At 49.6% G+C, this 15,449-nt stretch overlaps 2 protein-coding genes across 14 annotated transcripts in view; one reads left to right on the forward strand and one right to left on the reverse strand.

The window, feature by feature from the left end:
• Window positions 1-15,449, forward strand: part of LOC139060923 (complement C3-like) — a 184,687-nt gene that overhangs the window by 17,014 nt on the left and 152,224 nt on the right. The gene's annotated exons all lie outside the window — the stretch shown is intronic.
• LOC139060925 (uncharacterized) overlaps window positions 1-15,449 on the reverse strand; it is a 35,500-nt gene that overhangs the window by 12,165 nt on the left and 7,886 nt on the right. For 3 of the 12 annotated variants that reach the window (XM_070540245.1, XM_070540248.1, XM_070540246.1), the window contains exons 2-3: window positions 14,813-14,848; window positions 13,720-13,755 (exon numbers count right to left, since the gene is read on the reverse strand). The exons of 2 other annotated variants lie outside the window; for them this stretch is intronic. The gene's annotated coding sequence lies outside the window, so the exon portion shown is untranslated. Of the gene's footprint in view, window positions 1-3,277; window positions 3,500-4,643; window positions 4,860-4,923; window positions 5,189-12,575; window positions 12,690-13,719; window positions 13,756-14,812; window positions 14,849-15,449 lie in introns of those variants that run through there. 7 more of the 12 variants (XM_070540251.1, XM_070540253.1, XM_070540249.1 and 4 more) reach the window with 6 other exon arrangements.

The raw sequence follows: 15,449 nt of genomic DNA on the forward strand, positions 1-15,449 counted from the left end.
CGCCACTACCCTAAAATAAGCTACACCCTTTTAATAGTGAATGCGGGTGTACGCTATTTTGCTGCGTACACCAACTTTGCGGCGTCTGTTCTCGCGCCGTCGAATGTATGTACAGTAAACCGCGCCAAGTACAGCAACATAATATACAGTCACGTGCAAGTACAGTCACGTGACCTGCAACACCGGCGCCCGTGGTCAAAGGGGCTCCAAAACTGTGCGCCTGCGCAGACACAGGGTAAGTTCCAGACACAAACACAGCTTCAATCAGCCGCATTTATTAAACCGCTATTTCGCATGTCAGAGCCGCAGCGCAGCACTGGAGCCCCTTCAACCACGAACAAGGGTGTCGCAAGTCATATTGCACGTCACTGTATACATGTACACGGTCGTCCACTTCCAATTTGAACACGGCTCCGGGCGGCCGGCGAGGCTGGCGCTCCGCGGAGCGCCGCTCGTGGGCGCCGGGGTAACTAACGCGCCGGCGCACTGGCCGCCACAAGCGTGGCCGGAGCCGCGTCGTCTGCTACAGCGCGTCTGCACTAGTGTGTGCTGGCGGCTGAGGCCAGGCGTGTGGCTGCCAGTGCGCCGGCGCGTTAGTTACCCCGGCGCCCACGAGCGGCGCTCCGCGGAGCGCCAGCCTCGCCGGCCGCCCGGAGCCGTGTTCAAATTGGAAGTGGACGACCGTGTACATGTTTACTTCGGGCCGCTCTTAAACGGAAAGGCTTGTATTTTTTGTTTTGTTTGGAACATACTGCGGCCAGGTTGACGAAGCAGGTGGTGGTTTACATGAAAAAGACGTTGCGACATCGTTCATATGTTAACACAGTGGCAGTACGAATCTAAACACAAGTAACCGGTCACCTACAGGATCAATCAAGATATAGATGCACAACGCTAACAGCGAAAACAATCGACAGGACGAGAAACTGCCAGTTTCACATTACGCATGTAAAGCACGCGTAGTGCGCGCCGTAGCGGTACATTTAAACTGTTTTAATTCGTTTTTCCACGGTGCTCGACTTGCAATTCCTGTTGCGCGTATTCGCTTTGACATGAGCATAACGAATGGAAATTCAAGGAACATCTGTCAAAAGCGGACCATACAAAAAAAAAAAAGAAATCATGTAGTCTAAATAATTGCATATCGCCAAGAAAATCGAACACGGAATTACAGTGCGGGCGCTAGGAACTATATAGCACGCTGTACAAACGCAAAGCGCGCACAGTGTTCAAAGTCTGCACGGCAGATCGTATTTGTGGCTCATTTTCCGAGGCGCCTTTTTTTGTCTTTGTTTTGACGTGAAACATCTTTCACTTCGGTCAGCGTAGAAGGTCGCTTGAGAAACCACATATAAGGAAAACATGCAATATTATTGCTTATTTCTTTGTAACCCCCTACTACACCTGCGTCTTATATACTTGCGTATCACTGTGTAGAGGCAGGCGGTTTCCAAACTTTCTGGACTTGGGGAACCACACCTGCCTTGCCATAGTGTCGCATGCGTAGAGATAAGAGCAAATAGTAGAGGTGAGAGTAAATTATCGTAAAAGACAACAGTGCAAACACAAGCAAATAATTAAAGCAATCATCTTTATTATTAAACTATGGGGCTTTACGAGTCAAAACCGTGATCTAATTAAGAGGCACTCCATAGTGCGAAGACTCCGGGCTAATTTCGATCACCTTGAGTTTTTTAACGTGCAGATCAATGTAAGTGCACTAGCGCTCTTGCATTTTACCCCCGTCGAGCTGCGGCCCCGGCAGCCGGGGTCAAACCCGCGAAGCTAACCAGCGCAGCGCTATGTAGCCATTAAGCTACCATGGCGAGTGTTTATTGTTTAATTTTGTTTGTTGAGAAACACCTTGCAGGCCCGGCATGGGGCACTAAGTAAGGGGGCGTCGCAACAATGAATAGTAAATGAACAATGGGGGCTAGAGAAAAAAAAGGGGGTGGGGGCTCAGAGGAGCACAAAAAACAACAACAAAAAAGAAACAGCGGAGTACATGAGTGGGCGTAGGTACTCAAGCAATAAAAATAACCGTGAAGATACGGTTCACGCAATCGTTGCCGTTTAAAAGCATTAATAGAGACCTTTAGCGTGTCCGCTATTCCGGCAAACCGGGGCGGTTTAGGCGGATTACCGGATGGTCGGGGGCCTAAACGTGGGCGGTCAGATTGGTGGCGCCAGCTGGTGGTGCAAAGCTCGACCACCTAAACACAGAGCCAATTACTATATTCTTTTTAGCTGGGGTGTAAGTTTTCGACAGCGGCGTAATTGTGAACACAATTACGCCGCTGCCGAAAATTTGTACCAGTAGCGAAGCAGACTAAAGTAGGTTGCTGCAATTTTAGTTCTGCGTTTGTCTGATTGAGCTCTACAACACCAGGCGGCTGCACCGCTCCGGCCGCTCACATTTACGCCCCCGCCCAACCGGTAATCCACCCAAACCACCCCGGTTTGCCGGAATAGCGGACACGCTAAATGTCTGTAATTTTAGTGCGTCCGGTATTCCGGCAAGCGCGGGCGGTTTGCCGGATTAGCGGTGGAACGTGAGCGGCCAGATTGGTGGCGCCGCAGCTGGTAGGGCAAATCTCAACCACCTAATCACAGATCAAATTACTATATTCTTCTTAGCTCATGGTGTAAATTTTCTACAGCGGCGTAATCGTATTCACAATTACGCCGTTCCCGAAATTTTTCACCAGCACCGAAGCAGAATATAGTAGGTTACTGAAATTTCATCTCTGCGTTTGTCTGGTTGAGCTCTACGCCACCAGGTGGCTGCACCGCTGCGGCCGCTCACGTTTACGCCCCCTACCATCCGGTAATCCGCCCAAACCACCTCCGTTTGCCGGAATAGCGGACACGCTAAAAGTCTATATTGTAGCGGATCTGGCTTCACAACAGTATACTGCGTGTCCCAACTAATTTAGCCAAGCTGCTTAAAGGGACTAAAAATGTAGTAAAAACCTCGTACAAGGTGATACACCCTTCTCGAGGCGATACCGTGAAGGTCGCCATGTTTGATCACGTGGTGACGCGTCCATTGCCTGCGACTCAGCTGCACCGATGGCATTGGCTGCACATCTGGGCGAGCCCCGTTAAAAACCCCGCTTACGTACGTCTACGCAAGTGTGGCGCTTACGCCTCAGACGCCGATCATACCTTCGAAACCGTCAAAGTTACGCAACGCGTATGCACATTACTCGGCCAAACGGGAACGCCTCCACCACGTCGGCATCTAGGCATTCGTTTTGAGTGCCGCGTTGCGTACCTGAACCAGAGAAATCGGGCTGCGCCATTTCCGACATTCTCGCGCACCGCCGTGCATGAACTGGCTCAGAGTGGTGCGGGTGAATCGAGGGGGACCTTTCGTCGCTGCTCGACGTCTGCACTGACAATCACAGCGGTCCAAAATGTTCAGGAACATGGGCCTGAACTTTTCCTGCCCTTCTTGAAAGGAACGGCGTCGCGCAGAGGTGCCACGCTTGCAGCGCTGAAACGAACGGTAAAGTGCAGCACTGCCTGAACCTACTTCACGAAGTGTCAGGTCAATCGAACGCACCTTTTTGTTTACTATACGATTCATCTTCCTGAATTGACCTGAATTCCTTTTTTTTGTAAACACAGAATGCGATGAGGCTCGGCGCACATCCATAATTGTTGCCCACTGTTGTATTTATAACGCAATATCTCGTTAAAAATTATTAGCTTGCGAGGTAAAGCCATTCGAAGCCAGCTGGAAGGACGAAGTTTAAGCAAGTAAATGCATACCGACCATCATTGCCATGCCGGCTGAGCTGCCGTGTGTGCAGCTTCCACAGACACTAGCGACAATGTTCCCGCTAGTAAGTTTTGCAGGAAGCTGTATGCCAGACACCATCCATGCGGTAGTAACGACAACAGACGACGCGCGAGCGAGGTTAGCGAGTGCGTCCGCTAAGCCTATGCAAACTGAAGGAGTGCGCCAACCGCTCGCTAGAGTGCTCTGCCTGTACCCAATGTTCACCGTCATAAAGCCTGTGACGGGTTCCTATACCACTTTCAAGAACTGATGCTGCGCGACAACTTCAATCACTTGCTCGCCACATCACACTTCTACGATGGAATTCACCGGGTATCACCAACTCGCGCTTACACTGTCTCGACCCTAGCTTGCGACTTCACCTGCCACCTGGACTCTCCCGTTGCGAAACAACTTTAGTGTGTCGCGTGTGGTTGGGCGTCGCATTTACAAATTTCTATTCATTCCCGACAGGAATCGCCAACAGTGCGGCGTGCAATTTGTGCGGGTGCGATGAGACCCTATAGAGCACCTTCTGTGTCACTGCCCATCCTTCGACACTCAACGACGTACTTTACAAGCGAAACTCGACCTGCTAGACAACAGAGCGCTCTCAGAAGAAAAGATCCTTGGACCATGGCTTACGCGTTCTTGCATGCAAAAGTCCACAAAAGCCCTTCTGCGTTTCTTGAAGGACAGTGGATTGTATGAGCGCTTGTGACAGTGGATACTCCTCTGCGACTGACTGTGAATGACTGACTAGTATTTTTCTTTGCTCTCCTTATCTGTTCTTCTCATTTCCCCCTCCCCAAATGTAGGGTAGCCAACCGGACACGTCCTTGACTAACTTCCCTACCTTTGCCGCTTCGTTTCTCTCTCTCTCTCTCTCTCTCTTTGACTGTACTTGCTTCGTACAGGCGATTCTTCCCAGGTCGTCTGCTGGCGCAGCCGTCGATTACTCGCAGTCCTCGCGGAAGACGCAGATGCGCGTAATTACGAAGCTCGGCAACGATGGTAACACCAACACTCGTTTTCGTGCAGCAGTGCCGTGACGCACAAGCTGCTGCAATTATATGTCGCGGCATATTGACAGACTCGGTGGTATTTGACCATGCAATCCACTCGGCGTTGCTCACCTGTGCCGCGAACCAATGCCAGCACGCACCAGAAGCCGTCCTCGCTTGTGTGTTCGCTGTTCCAATTGCGACGTACACGGTCGCACATAGCCGAGCAACAGAAGGCATTTGCGGAAAGCATCAAGAGTCGACGATCGATACGTGATATCTGTCGGCGCGCCTATGCAGGCGTTCTTTGTTTCTTTTTTTTCTAGCGAAATGGCCTTTATCGAGCATATATTCAAGCGAGCGTGTACACTTATCGCCACCTCACTGTGAAGCCGCAAGGGTCAAAGGCTCGCCGGTGCTGTGTTCACCGTGGCCGCGGCGTCCCACCTGTATTCTTTTAGAGCGAGAACGTGCGGGTTCCGTGCGTGTGACCCGCGCGTGTGCACGGTTCCGCTGCAGCAGGCCATAGAAGACGTAATCGTTCGAGAAGTCAAAAAATAAGATACGCTCTTTTTCTGCCAACGTCCGCACACGAGATACAGCGCTTTTTTTTCTTTCGGTTCGCGCGGTGCTCCCAAAGACGGGGACGAAGCGAAGAAAAAGTGCTGGTCCTGCGCTGTCTCGCAACTATCTTTTTCCATCGCGCCGGGCAGCGCGTGCATGCGCTGTCCGGCGAAGACGAAGAAGAGAGAGAGAGAGTAAAACTTTATTAATATAAATAAAACAAGGCACGATGGTTGGAGCCCCTATTCCAGGGCCCCACTGGCACGAGCGGCTCGCTGGGCTTGGTCCAGAAGAGCCAACTGGCTCTCCCGACCCTCGTCCGCAAGCCATGCCTCCCACTGCCTATTCCTCATTAGTGGATGTTCGTGTAATATGGGACTGTCTATGTGCGGAGGCCTCCTGGGACACTCCCATGTGATGTGTTTTAGTGTGGGTGTGTCTGTGCACCACGGGCACTCGTCAGTGAACCTCGTGGGGTGTATTCTGTGTAGGTGGTGCAGGTTGGGGTATGTATTCGTCTGAATACGACGCCAGTCCCTCTCCTGTTGGCTGTTTAAATCGGAGTGAGGATGTCCAAAACGTCTCCGCTCTTGCATAGACGACGAAAAGCAGAGGACGTGCGGAGACGAAGAAAGACGAAGCGAAGACGAAGACAAGACGAAGAAAAGCAGAGGACATACGAAGACGAAGAAAGACGAAGAGAAGACGAAGAAAAGCAGAGAACATGCGAAGACGAAGCGAAGACGAAGACAAGACGAAGAAAAGCAGAGGACATGTCCTCTGCTTTTCTTCGTCTTGTTCTCTTCTTTGTGAGCATTGCACGAACAGAACGGTGAATTCGTAACAACTTGCTCAGTTTACGACTTTAATGAGATGACAAGACGAAGAAAAGCAGAGGACATGTCCTCTGCTTTTCTCCGTCTTGTTCTCGTCTTTGTGAGCATTGCACGAACAGAACGGTGAATTCGTGGCAACTTGCTCAGTTTACGACTTTAATGAGCTGACGAAGACAAGACGAAGACAAGACAAAGAAAAGCAGAGGACAGGTCCTCTGCTTTTCTTCGTCTTGTTCTCGTCTTTGTGAGCATTGCACGAACAGAACGGTGAATTCGTAACAACTTGCTCAGTTTACGACTTTAATGAGATGACGAAAACAAGACAAGACGAAGAAAAGCAGAGGACATGTCCTCTGCTTTTCTTCGTCTTGTTCTCGTCTTTGTGAGCATTGCACGAACAGATAGGGTGAATTCGTAACAACTTGCTCAGTTTACGACTTTAATGAGATGACGCCTATTAAAGAGCCCTTAGATAACATTTTCTTCGAAACTGAGAATACAGTTGAACGAGTGCGATACCTTTTAACTAATATATGGTCCGTTGTAGTGACGATGAAGAACACGTTGCAAAGAAAAAAGAAAAATAACAAGAACTTCGCAGATGTTTATGCCATTTTGACAACTGAAGAATCAGAGACAGCGAAGCTGTCCAAACGAGTTCTCATATCCTCCGGAATCACCTCGCTCGACTGCAGCGCTGTCGTGGCCATGGTTGTTCCTAGAATGGAGGACCCCGCGTAAGGTTGCGTTGCAGCACCACATGCAGCGTCACCTCTCACTACTGTTACGACACCCAACCGGTGCCAGCAGTGTTACGAACTTTCACCGCTGCACCACAATTACGGCTTTGTGGTCCCGTAGCGCTCGTCACCCGTTTCGTGACAGAGCGTTGGTAGCGAAGACTCCGAGCCTGGCGTCGATGAGAATAACAAAAGGGACTTTATACATTATATACAGGTTATCATACAGGACATGAACGGGTCGGCACTGGGGCCGAGTGCTCACAACAAACGCGACTGTTCTCGCACGACGACGTCCGGCGAAAAAGCGTGACACATCTCACCCCAGTCGGGAGCGACACTCTCTCCCGGTGGGGTCGGCGGATCCTGTTTTTCAGGCAGCGCGTTGCTGCTTTTATAATCCCCGAGCACCATTGTCACTCAAACGGCCCAATACAAAGTCAGCACACGACGGTCGTCCGAGGGGTCCAACCAGCGACCGCGCTGGCCACCCGGTTCAAAGTTCGCGCGCGCGGTGACCTCCAGGCAAAGGGAGGTGCGGCGCCGGGCTGTCTGGCACACGCTGACACGTCCAAACTTGCGGCTCGCCGAGGCTTCTCCGCTTCTCCCGCAGGACCCGCTGCCTGACGGCTCAGCATCTTGACTGGTGAAGGGAGAATTAGGGCGCTCGCAGGATAGATTCTGCATCTTGCAGATTCGGAATCCGGGCTTGTGGTGATGGCACAACAGCATCCCCGCCCTCAGATAAGGCGCCGGGAAGACGAGCTGCCTCCACGTGGCTCGGATGCCAGGCGCGCACGTTCGTCAGGCTCGTCCAAGTTCACGTCCAGTGTCGGGACGCCAGGTAACTTCACGTGCCCAGGTCCGACTCGCCAGGACAGGAGCTCTGCTCACCGCGTCGTCGCCAAGGCACCTTGACCAGCTCCGCTCGGGTCGTTCCTAAGACCTTGCTTCTCGCCACTGGTCCCGCTTGGTCGTTCTGCAGCTTGCAAAACCGACCGGCAAAAGGCAACACCCAACACGAACAAGTGCCCTCTGTCTCCCGTCAAACACCAGACAAGGCCATAATCCAAATCAACCTAACTAAATAGCTATCCCCCTTTTGCTCCCGCTGCAACAGGAGGCAGGTGTACGATCTAGTACACAAGGCTCAAACAACCAGTTTTCAAATTAACAACACAACAAAATAGACAAGAAACAATTAATAATCAGCAATAATAATGACAAATAGAATGGTCCCCTCGAAATCGCTGTGGACCGAAACCATACTTCTGAGGAAGCAAATGAGGTCATTCATTTTTCCCGGCGATATTTTCGCGGAATCTGAAGCTGCTTATATTTGCGACCCTGCTTATCCGTGTAGCGGCGGTACGATAAGCCAGATTCTTTGCCAAATGAAACCCCCTTTTTTTTCACTCCCCGTTTGACGCTCTTCCTCAGATCGCCTAGTGAACAATCTTCCTGTTCGCGAATCCGAGTTTCCCTTTCAACTGCAGCCTGCTCCTGCCAGCTGGCGGAAACCGGAGCGAGTGTGGAGCCCGCGTCGCCTAATTGCGGCGTCGCGTCTCTATCGCGGCTAGCACTGCACGCGTCACTCCCACTCACCTCCAGGACCCGCTCGTCTAGGCCAGCGTCCGAGCTCTGCCTCTCCCGTGACTGCTCGCCACTCAAGTTACCTTGATCAGTCCGTGTGCCGCACCGCCTTTCGCTCACCGACGCTAAGTCAAGTTCCCTCGACAGCGGGCGCGCTTTGGATCGCGTGGGGGCCATGTACGCCACGTCGGCAAAGAATGATTTGCCCTGATCCCTCAGCAGCTGCTCCGAGCTATTTGAGAAGAGGTAGGAAAATTGCTCCGGGAGGGCGGCTGACACAGCGGCTTCGGTGTTAAGTTTCCCAAACTCTCCTTCAATGATAACCGTTGCGATCGGTAAACAGACACTCTCCTTCTCGGCCACTTGCCGTATCCTAACGCACTCTCCAGTAAAATCACTCGAGGAGACGAAAGACGGGTGAACAACGTCCATAGTTGCTGCAGAGTCCCGCAGTGCTCGGCACTTCTTGCCGTTTACCTTAATTTCCTGCACATAGGGCTCCAATAGACGTATGTTCTTGTGAGTTTCCTGTATCGTTGCAAAAGCAATTCTCTCTGGGCAGCTTGCAGCGATGTGCCCTTGCTTTTTGCAATTGTAGCAGGTTAACGGTTTCCGTTTTTCAAAAGAACGCGTCATTTCGTTTCGCTGTTTCGGACCATCGTCATCATTCTGAGATGCATTCTGTCCAGTTTCTTTGGGAAGCGACTCGTCTTCCCGAAACTCGCGACGCGTGATTTCCTTCCGTTCGTCGGGCTTCCCGTAAAACCCATCTCTTCTATCAGCTTTTTCTACGCGCACTGCCTTGCTGTGCAAGCTGCGGCGGGTGTAATACTCTTCCGCTAACTCTGCTGCCTTGTTTAGCTTAACATCCTTTAGCCTATCTTGCAGCCAGAGCCGGACATCCTCATCAATGCAACGGTAGAACTGCTCCAACGCGATGCATTCGACAATTTTGTCGCGGTCGTCGTAAACCTCTTCGCCCTTCAGCCATTCCACCAGGTCGGCTTTTAGACGAAACGCGAAGTCAACATTCGACTCCTTGCCCTTTTTTGCATACCGGAACCTCTGCCGGAAAGCTTCGGGCGACAATTTGTACTTCCGCAGTAGCGCTTCCTTCACATCACTGTAGCTCTCAAACGCCTCTTTCGATAAGCAAGTTATTACGTCTGATGCCTCCCCAGGAAGCAACGCTAACAGATTCTGTGCCCAAAAGGATCGCTCAATGCTATTCCGTTCGCACACGTGCTCAAATTTCACGAGGTATTTGGCCATATCCTCTCCGACGACAAAGGGTGGAAGTTGATCGCGTATTCTTGGAACATTAGAAGTGAGACTAGGCGCCGGCGAGTTATTTCGGATCTCCAACTCTTTCATTTTAAGCTCGTGCTCACGTCGCTCCCTCTCTCTCCTTTCCTCCTTTTCCTCCTCGCGAAGTTCCTTTTCTCTCCTTTCCTGCTTTTCCTCCTCGCGGCGTTCCTTTTCTCTCCTTTCCTGCTCGCAACGTTCCTTCTCCTCCCTTTCCCGACGTTCATTGATATCCGCCCAGGCCTCTGCGGCTTCCTCAGCCGTTACGTCCCCAGTCCTCATGACCTCAAGGATCGCATTCTTTCTTTTGGTTGAGCCCAACTCAATGCCCAACTCCTCACAAATTTCGAGAAGTTCCTTCACCTTGTACTTCTCCATCGTTCACACTGTCCTCCTGCTGTTTACCCTTTTTGAATATACCTGCCGTACGCTACTATAACACTACTAGTAAGACATATGCAAGTATTTCACACACTGCCCTGTTTACCCCCTCAGCATCCCCTGGTTTTCAAAACACTCTTACTAGGCTTGAAACACACAAGGTTATCACAATGCAACACCAAATCCTTCCCTAAGCTACTATAACCTGTGTCAGAGAAAGTCTGGTGTTTGAGGTAAACTTCAGGCACTCACCGCGCCGAGGTAGCTGATGCCGGTCAATCCCGTAGCTGCCATCCAGTGTTACGACACCCAACCGGTGCCAGCAGTGTTACGAACTTTCACCGCTGCACCACAATTACGGCTTTGTGGTCCCGTAGCGCTCGTCACCCGTTTCGTGACAGAGCGTTGGTAGCGAAGACTCCGAGCCTGGCGTCGATGAGAATAACAAAAGGGACTTTATACATTATATACAGGTTATCATACAGGACATGAACGGGTCGGCACTGGGGCCGAGTGCTCACAACAAACGCGACTGTTCTCGCACGACGACGTCCGGCGAAAAAGCGTGACACATCTCACCCCAGTCGGGAGCGACACTCTCTCCCGGTGGGGTCGGCGGATCCTGTTTTTCAGGCAGCGTGTTGCTGCTTTTATAATCCCCGAGCACCATTGTCACTCAAACGGCCCAATACAAAGTCAGCACACGACGGTCGTCCGAGGGGTCCAACCAGCGACCGCGCTGGCCACCCGGTTCAAAGTTCGCGCGCGCGGTGACCTCCAGGCAAAGGGAGGTGCGGCGCCGGGCTGTCTGGCACACGCTGACACGTCCAAACGTGCGGCTCGCCGAGGCTTCTCCGCTTCTCCCGCAGGACCCGCTGCCTGACGGCTCAGCATCTTGACTGGTGAAGGGAGAATTAGGGCGCTCGCAGGATAGATTCTGCATCTTGCAGATTCGGAATCCGGGCTTGTGGTGATGGCACAACACTACCGCAGCCGTAAACACTCCTAGCTGACCTCCAACGTGAAGCTGGTATAACGCGACGTGTAAAAAACGAGGGAGAGGGCGAGGTAGAGAGGGGATAGATCACTGGTTAAAAATCGCGTAGGCTGTATCAGAGGTGCAGTGGAGTGCATGAACCGTCTTGTGCGCGTCGCTGAGTGCGTGTGGGCGCTGGAGTACAGAAATGACGTAACGAAATTACGTTTTTCCGGGCATTTAGTGAGGGCCTTACTGTCTAATTTGGAAATCATGCTCGCTTCCTATCCTTACAGCGGGCCCGATTTTGCTTTCACAGTGTGCTTGGGCACTATAGGGTACGCAATCGAGGCCCCTGGTGGCCCGACACTGCCCTGCGCTAACGCCCCTAAATGATACCCTGCACCCGCCGAACCCACCACACTCGTAGATGGCTTTGGCTCCATGCGCTTGTGCTCCGTATGAAGACGGACACGTTCGGCCATGGTCAAAGGTGTCCCTCGGTCTATAGCATTCCCGAGTGTCTTCACGCCATTTTTGAGACCATGTGCGTGTCTAACGCAGGGGGCACCACAGCCGAGCAAGACGTGAAATTTCTGCGACGAGTTGCGCACTTGTCCCTTACAAAAAATTTTGTTGGAAATTCGTTGATTTTCCATTGATATTTTGTTGTGCCAACAGAATTGTGAAAATTCCATTGGTATTTCATGGATGATTTGTTGAGAAGTCATGGAAAAGTGGCTAACGTGAATCCATTGTATATCCATTGGAGTATTATTGTATTGTTTTTCCATGGGGTCTTCATTGTATTTTCCCTGCGTTGTTTTTTCATTAGATCTTCATTCGATTTTCATTGTATTGCGCTGTATCTTCATAAAGTTGTCATTGCATTTAGTCCTCAATGCAGTGACTTCATGTCAGATAATGCTTACTGAGGCTGAATATGAGGTGCAGCCAACAGTAACAAACAAGAAGGCATATGAAAAGGCATGGTCTTACTTCATTTTATTTCTCGCAAAAGAAGGATAGGCTGTTCTTGATGTACGTTGCCACCCCCCACCCCTTTCTGAGCGAAACTGAAAGACGTTTCACGTAAAAAAGAACGCGCATATAAGTTTAAGTTGTTTTCTGTTCGCTTTACGCAGTCTTGACATACGCAAGGTAACCTTTATTTTATAATCATTCGTCATTATGCGTTTCAAGGGAAATTTCGGGCTCCGACACACGTTGCGCTGTGTGGCACGTTTTAATCGACCAAGGATAATGTCGTAAAGGAGATAGTAATAACAGAGATAAGAAGAGCGCGGTGTTTACTTTCCCCCTCACTGCAACTTTTCCTGTCAGGCAAAGGCAACGGCGACAGCAGTGCCCTTTCTATTGGTCGGTTACCTTACTTTCGCGGCGCAAATGCGGTGGACCTTCAAAGTTCACTTCTGACAGAGCTGCCCAAGAGGCGACGAAGGAGCGTTGACAAGACGGGCGGGGGGGCGCATTGGAGGCCAACTGCAACAAAATTTCACTTTGACTAAAGTGGTAAAAACGAGCGGTGTGCAGTCAAACCTCGTTATAGCGAAACGTGCTATAACAAAATAATGGGTATCACACAGTGAAATTCACCAGAAAATCCGCACAAAGATACGTACTGGAGTACGCGTAATAATTGGTATAACGAAGAAACCGATATACTGTAGTAATTCTGGCTCCACCTTCAAGTTCGTAATAACGAGGACTTACTGGTCAAACCTCGTTATAACGAAACTGCAAATAATTAAAGAACGGATCTAATGAAGCAAGTGCAATGCCCCTGGAATCACCATAGAGATTCATAGTGCAGTGCATGTCATAATGGAAATAATGCAGTAAAAAGTATAATTCAAGCTCGCACTACAACTTCGTTATGTAGAGGTTTTACTGCATGCCTTATTGAAACAACCTTGGTAAAGCTGCAGGGCTGGTAACAGCATTTTTTTCTTTAACAGGATGGTGACAGCGGTTAAGACTGAACGATTACGAGCAGAGACAAACCCGGCGCCGTGTCCGTCTCCTCTCGTCATCGCCATGTCTTTAGCGCGGTTACAATCAAGTTTAGATATGCACCAACCATCTGAGTTGAACACGTTCTTTAACAGCCTTTTGTTACCGCCTCAGCAATGATTTCGCCTGTGCCTAGTGGCCGTGCCATAAGCCCCAGCACGTTCTCTCCGAGACTCCTCAGCACGCCGCGGGAACCTGCAGGTGGTGCCTAATGATTTCGGAGGTCATGCCTTGGAGCCGCTAGTTTTAAAACATGCGCCAGCTTTTTGATGCGTTCTTTTTTTGTCAGTTTAGGTATCAAAAACAGATATTTCTGAAAGTTTTTCGTGGCGCATCTACTCATGTTTTAAACGTAATATTCTGCACGGAAGCTTCTTTATACCTAGGCTGCCCGAAATTAAGTTTTACGGGGTCCACAATTTCCTTGCAGCTGGCCTTTAAAGGGGCCGTCTACCGTTTTTCAAGGACCTTCTATATAGTAGCGCAATAGAAAGCTTACCTGCCAATCGAAGTGCCTAAACGTGCAGTGGCTTTTCTGGAAAAACAAATGGCAATTTTTTAAAACGGAAATTTTTTTTTATCTGCGTGCACTCTTGTAAAGAGGAAAAAAAGGCACCCCACAAGAACACATAATGCAAGAGTTCCGGGCTATTCAGGACAAATGCAAAGATCACACAGAATCTTACACAGATCGTTATAAAACACAGGACTGCGTGGGTGTCAAAACCATAACGGAAAATTGTGAGATTAGTATTCGGATACATAATTTTGCCCCTGTCTTTACCGCCAAAGCGACATGGACGACATAGAAAATAAAAAAATAAAAAGGTTATGCCCGACAAGCAGAAGAAAGCTATCATTTATACAGATTCGTTAAGTGCACTCAAAGCTTTAAATTTAAACTGCGAATGTGGACCTTTGCTTGGCGATATCTTAAACATGGTGGTTCATAACAAATACGGAAGAACCATACGATTATGCTATAGGTCCCAAGCCATGTTGGGATACCAGGGGATGAAGCCGCAGATAAATGTGCGTCCATGGCAGCGCACAAAGGCATAGCTCGCACAACACTTCCATACAAAGACAGCATATCCCAGCAATTCGTAATCTGGAGTCAAAATGACAACAAAAATGGGACTCTTGCATAAATAACAAGCCATCTGAGTTGAACACGTTCTTTAACAGCCTTTTGTTACCGCCTCAGCAATGATTTCGCCTGTGCCTAGTGGCCGTGCCATAAGCCCCAGCACGTTCTCTCCGAGACTCCTCAGCACGCCGCGGGAACCTGCAGGTGGTGCCTAATGATTTCGGAGGTCATGCCTTGGAGCCGCTAGTTTTAAAACATGCGCCAGCTTTTTGATGCGTTCTTTTTTTGTCAGTTTAGGTATCAAAAACAGATATTTCTGAAAGTTTTTCGTGGCGCATCTACTCATGTTTTAAACGTAATATTCTGCACGGAAGCTTCTTTATACCTAGGCTGCCCGAAATTAAGTTTTACGGGGTCCACAATTTCCTTGCAGCTGGCCTTTAAAGGGGCCGTCTACCGTTTTTCAAGGACCTTCTATATAGTAGCGCAATAGAAAGCTTACCTGCCAATCGAAGTGCCTAAACGTGCAGTGGCTTTTCTGGAAAAACAAATGGCAATTTTTTAAAACGGAAATTTTTTTTTATCTGCGTGCACTCTTGTAAAGAGGAAAAAAAGGCACCCCACAAGAACACATAATGCAAGAGTTCCGGGCTATTCAGGACAAATGCAAAGATCACACAGAATCTTACACAGATCGTTATAAAACACAGGACTGCGTGGGTGTCAAAACCATAACGGAAAATTGTGAGATTAGTATTCGGATACATAATTTTGCCCCTGTCTTTACCGCCAAAGCGACATGGACGACATAGAAAATAAAAAATAAAAAGGTTATGCCCGACAAGCAGAAGAAAGCTATCATTTATACAGATTCGTTAAGTGCACTCAAAGCTTTAAATTTAAACTGCGAATGTGGACCTTTGCTTGGCGATATCTTAAACATGGTGGTTCATAACAAATACGGAAGAACCATACGATTATGCTATAGGTCCCAAGCCATGTTGGGATACCAGGGGATGAAGCCGCAGATAAATGTGCGTCCATGGCAGCGCACAAAGGCATAGCTCGCACAACACTTCCATACAAAGACAGCATATCCCAGCAATTCGTAATCTGGAGTCAAAATGACAACAATAAAT

This window comes from Dermacentor albipictus, chromosome 6, assembly GCF_038994185.2.
Source record: "Dermacentor albipictus isolate Rhodes 1998 colony chromosome 6, USDA_Dalb.pri_finalv2, whole genome shotgun sequence".
Taxonomy (NCBI): Eukaryota; Metazoa; Arthropoda; class Arachnida; order Ixodida; family Ixodidae; genus Dermacentor; species Dermacentor albipictus.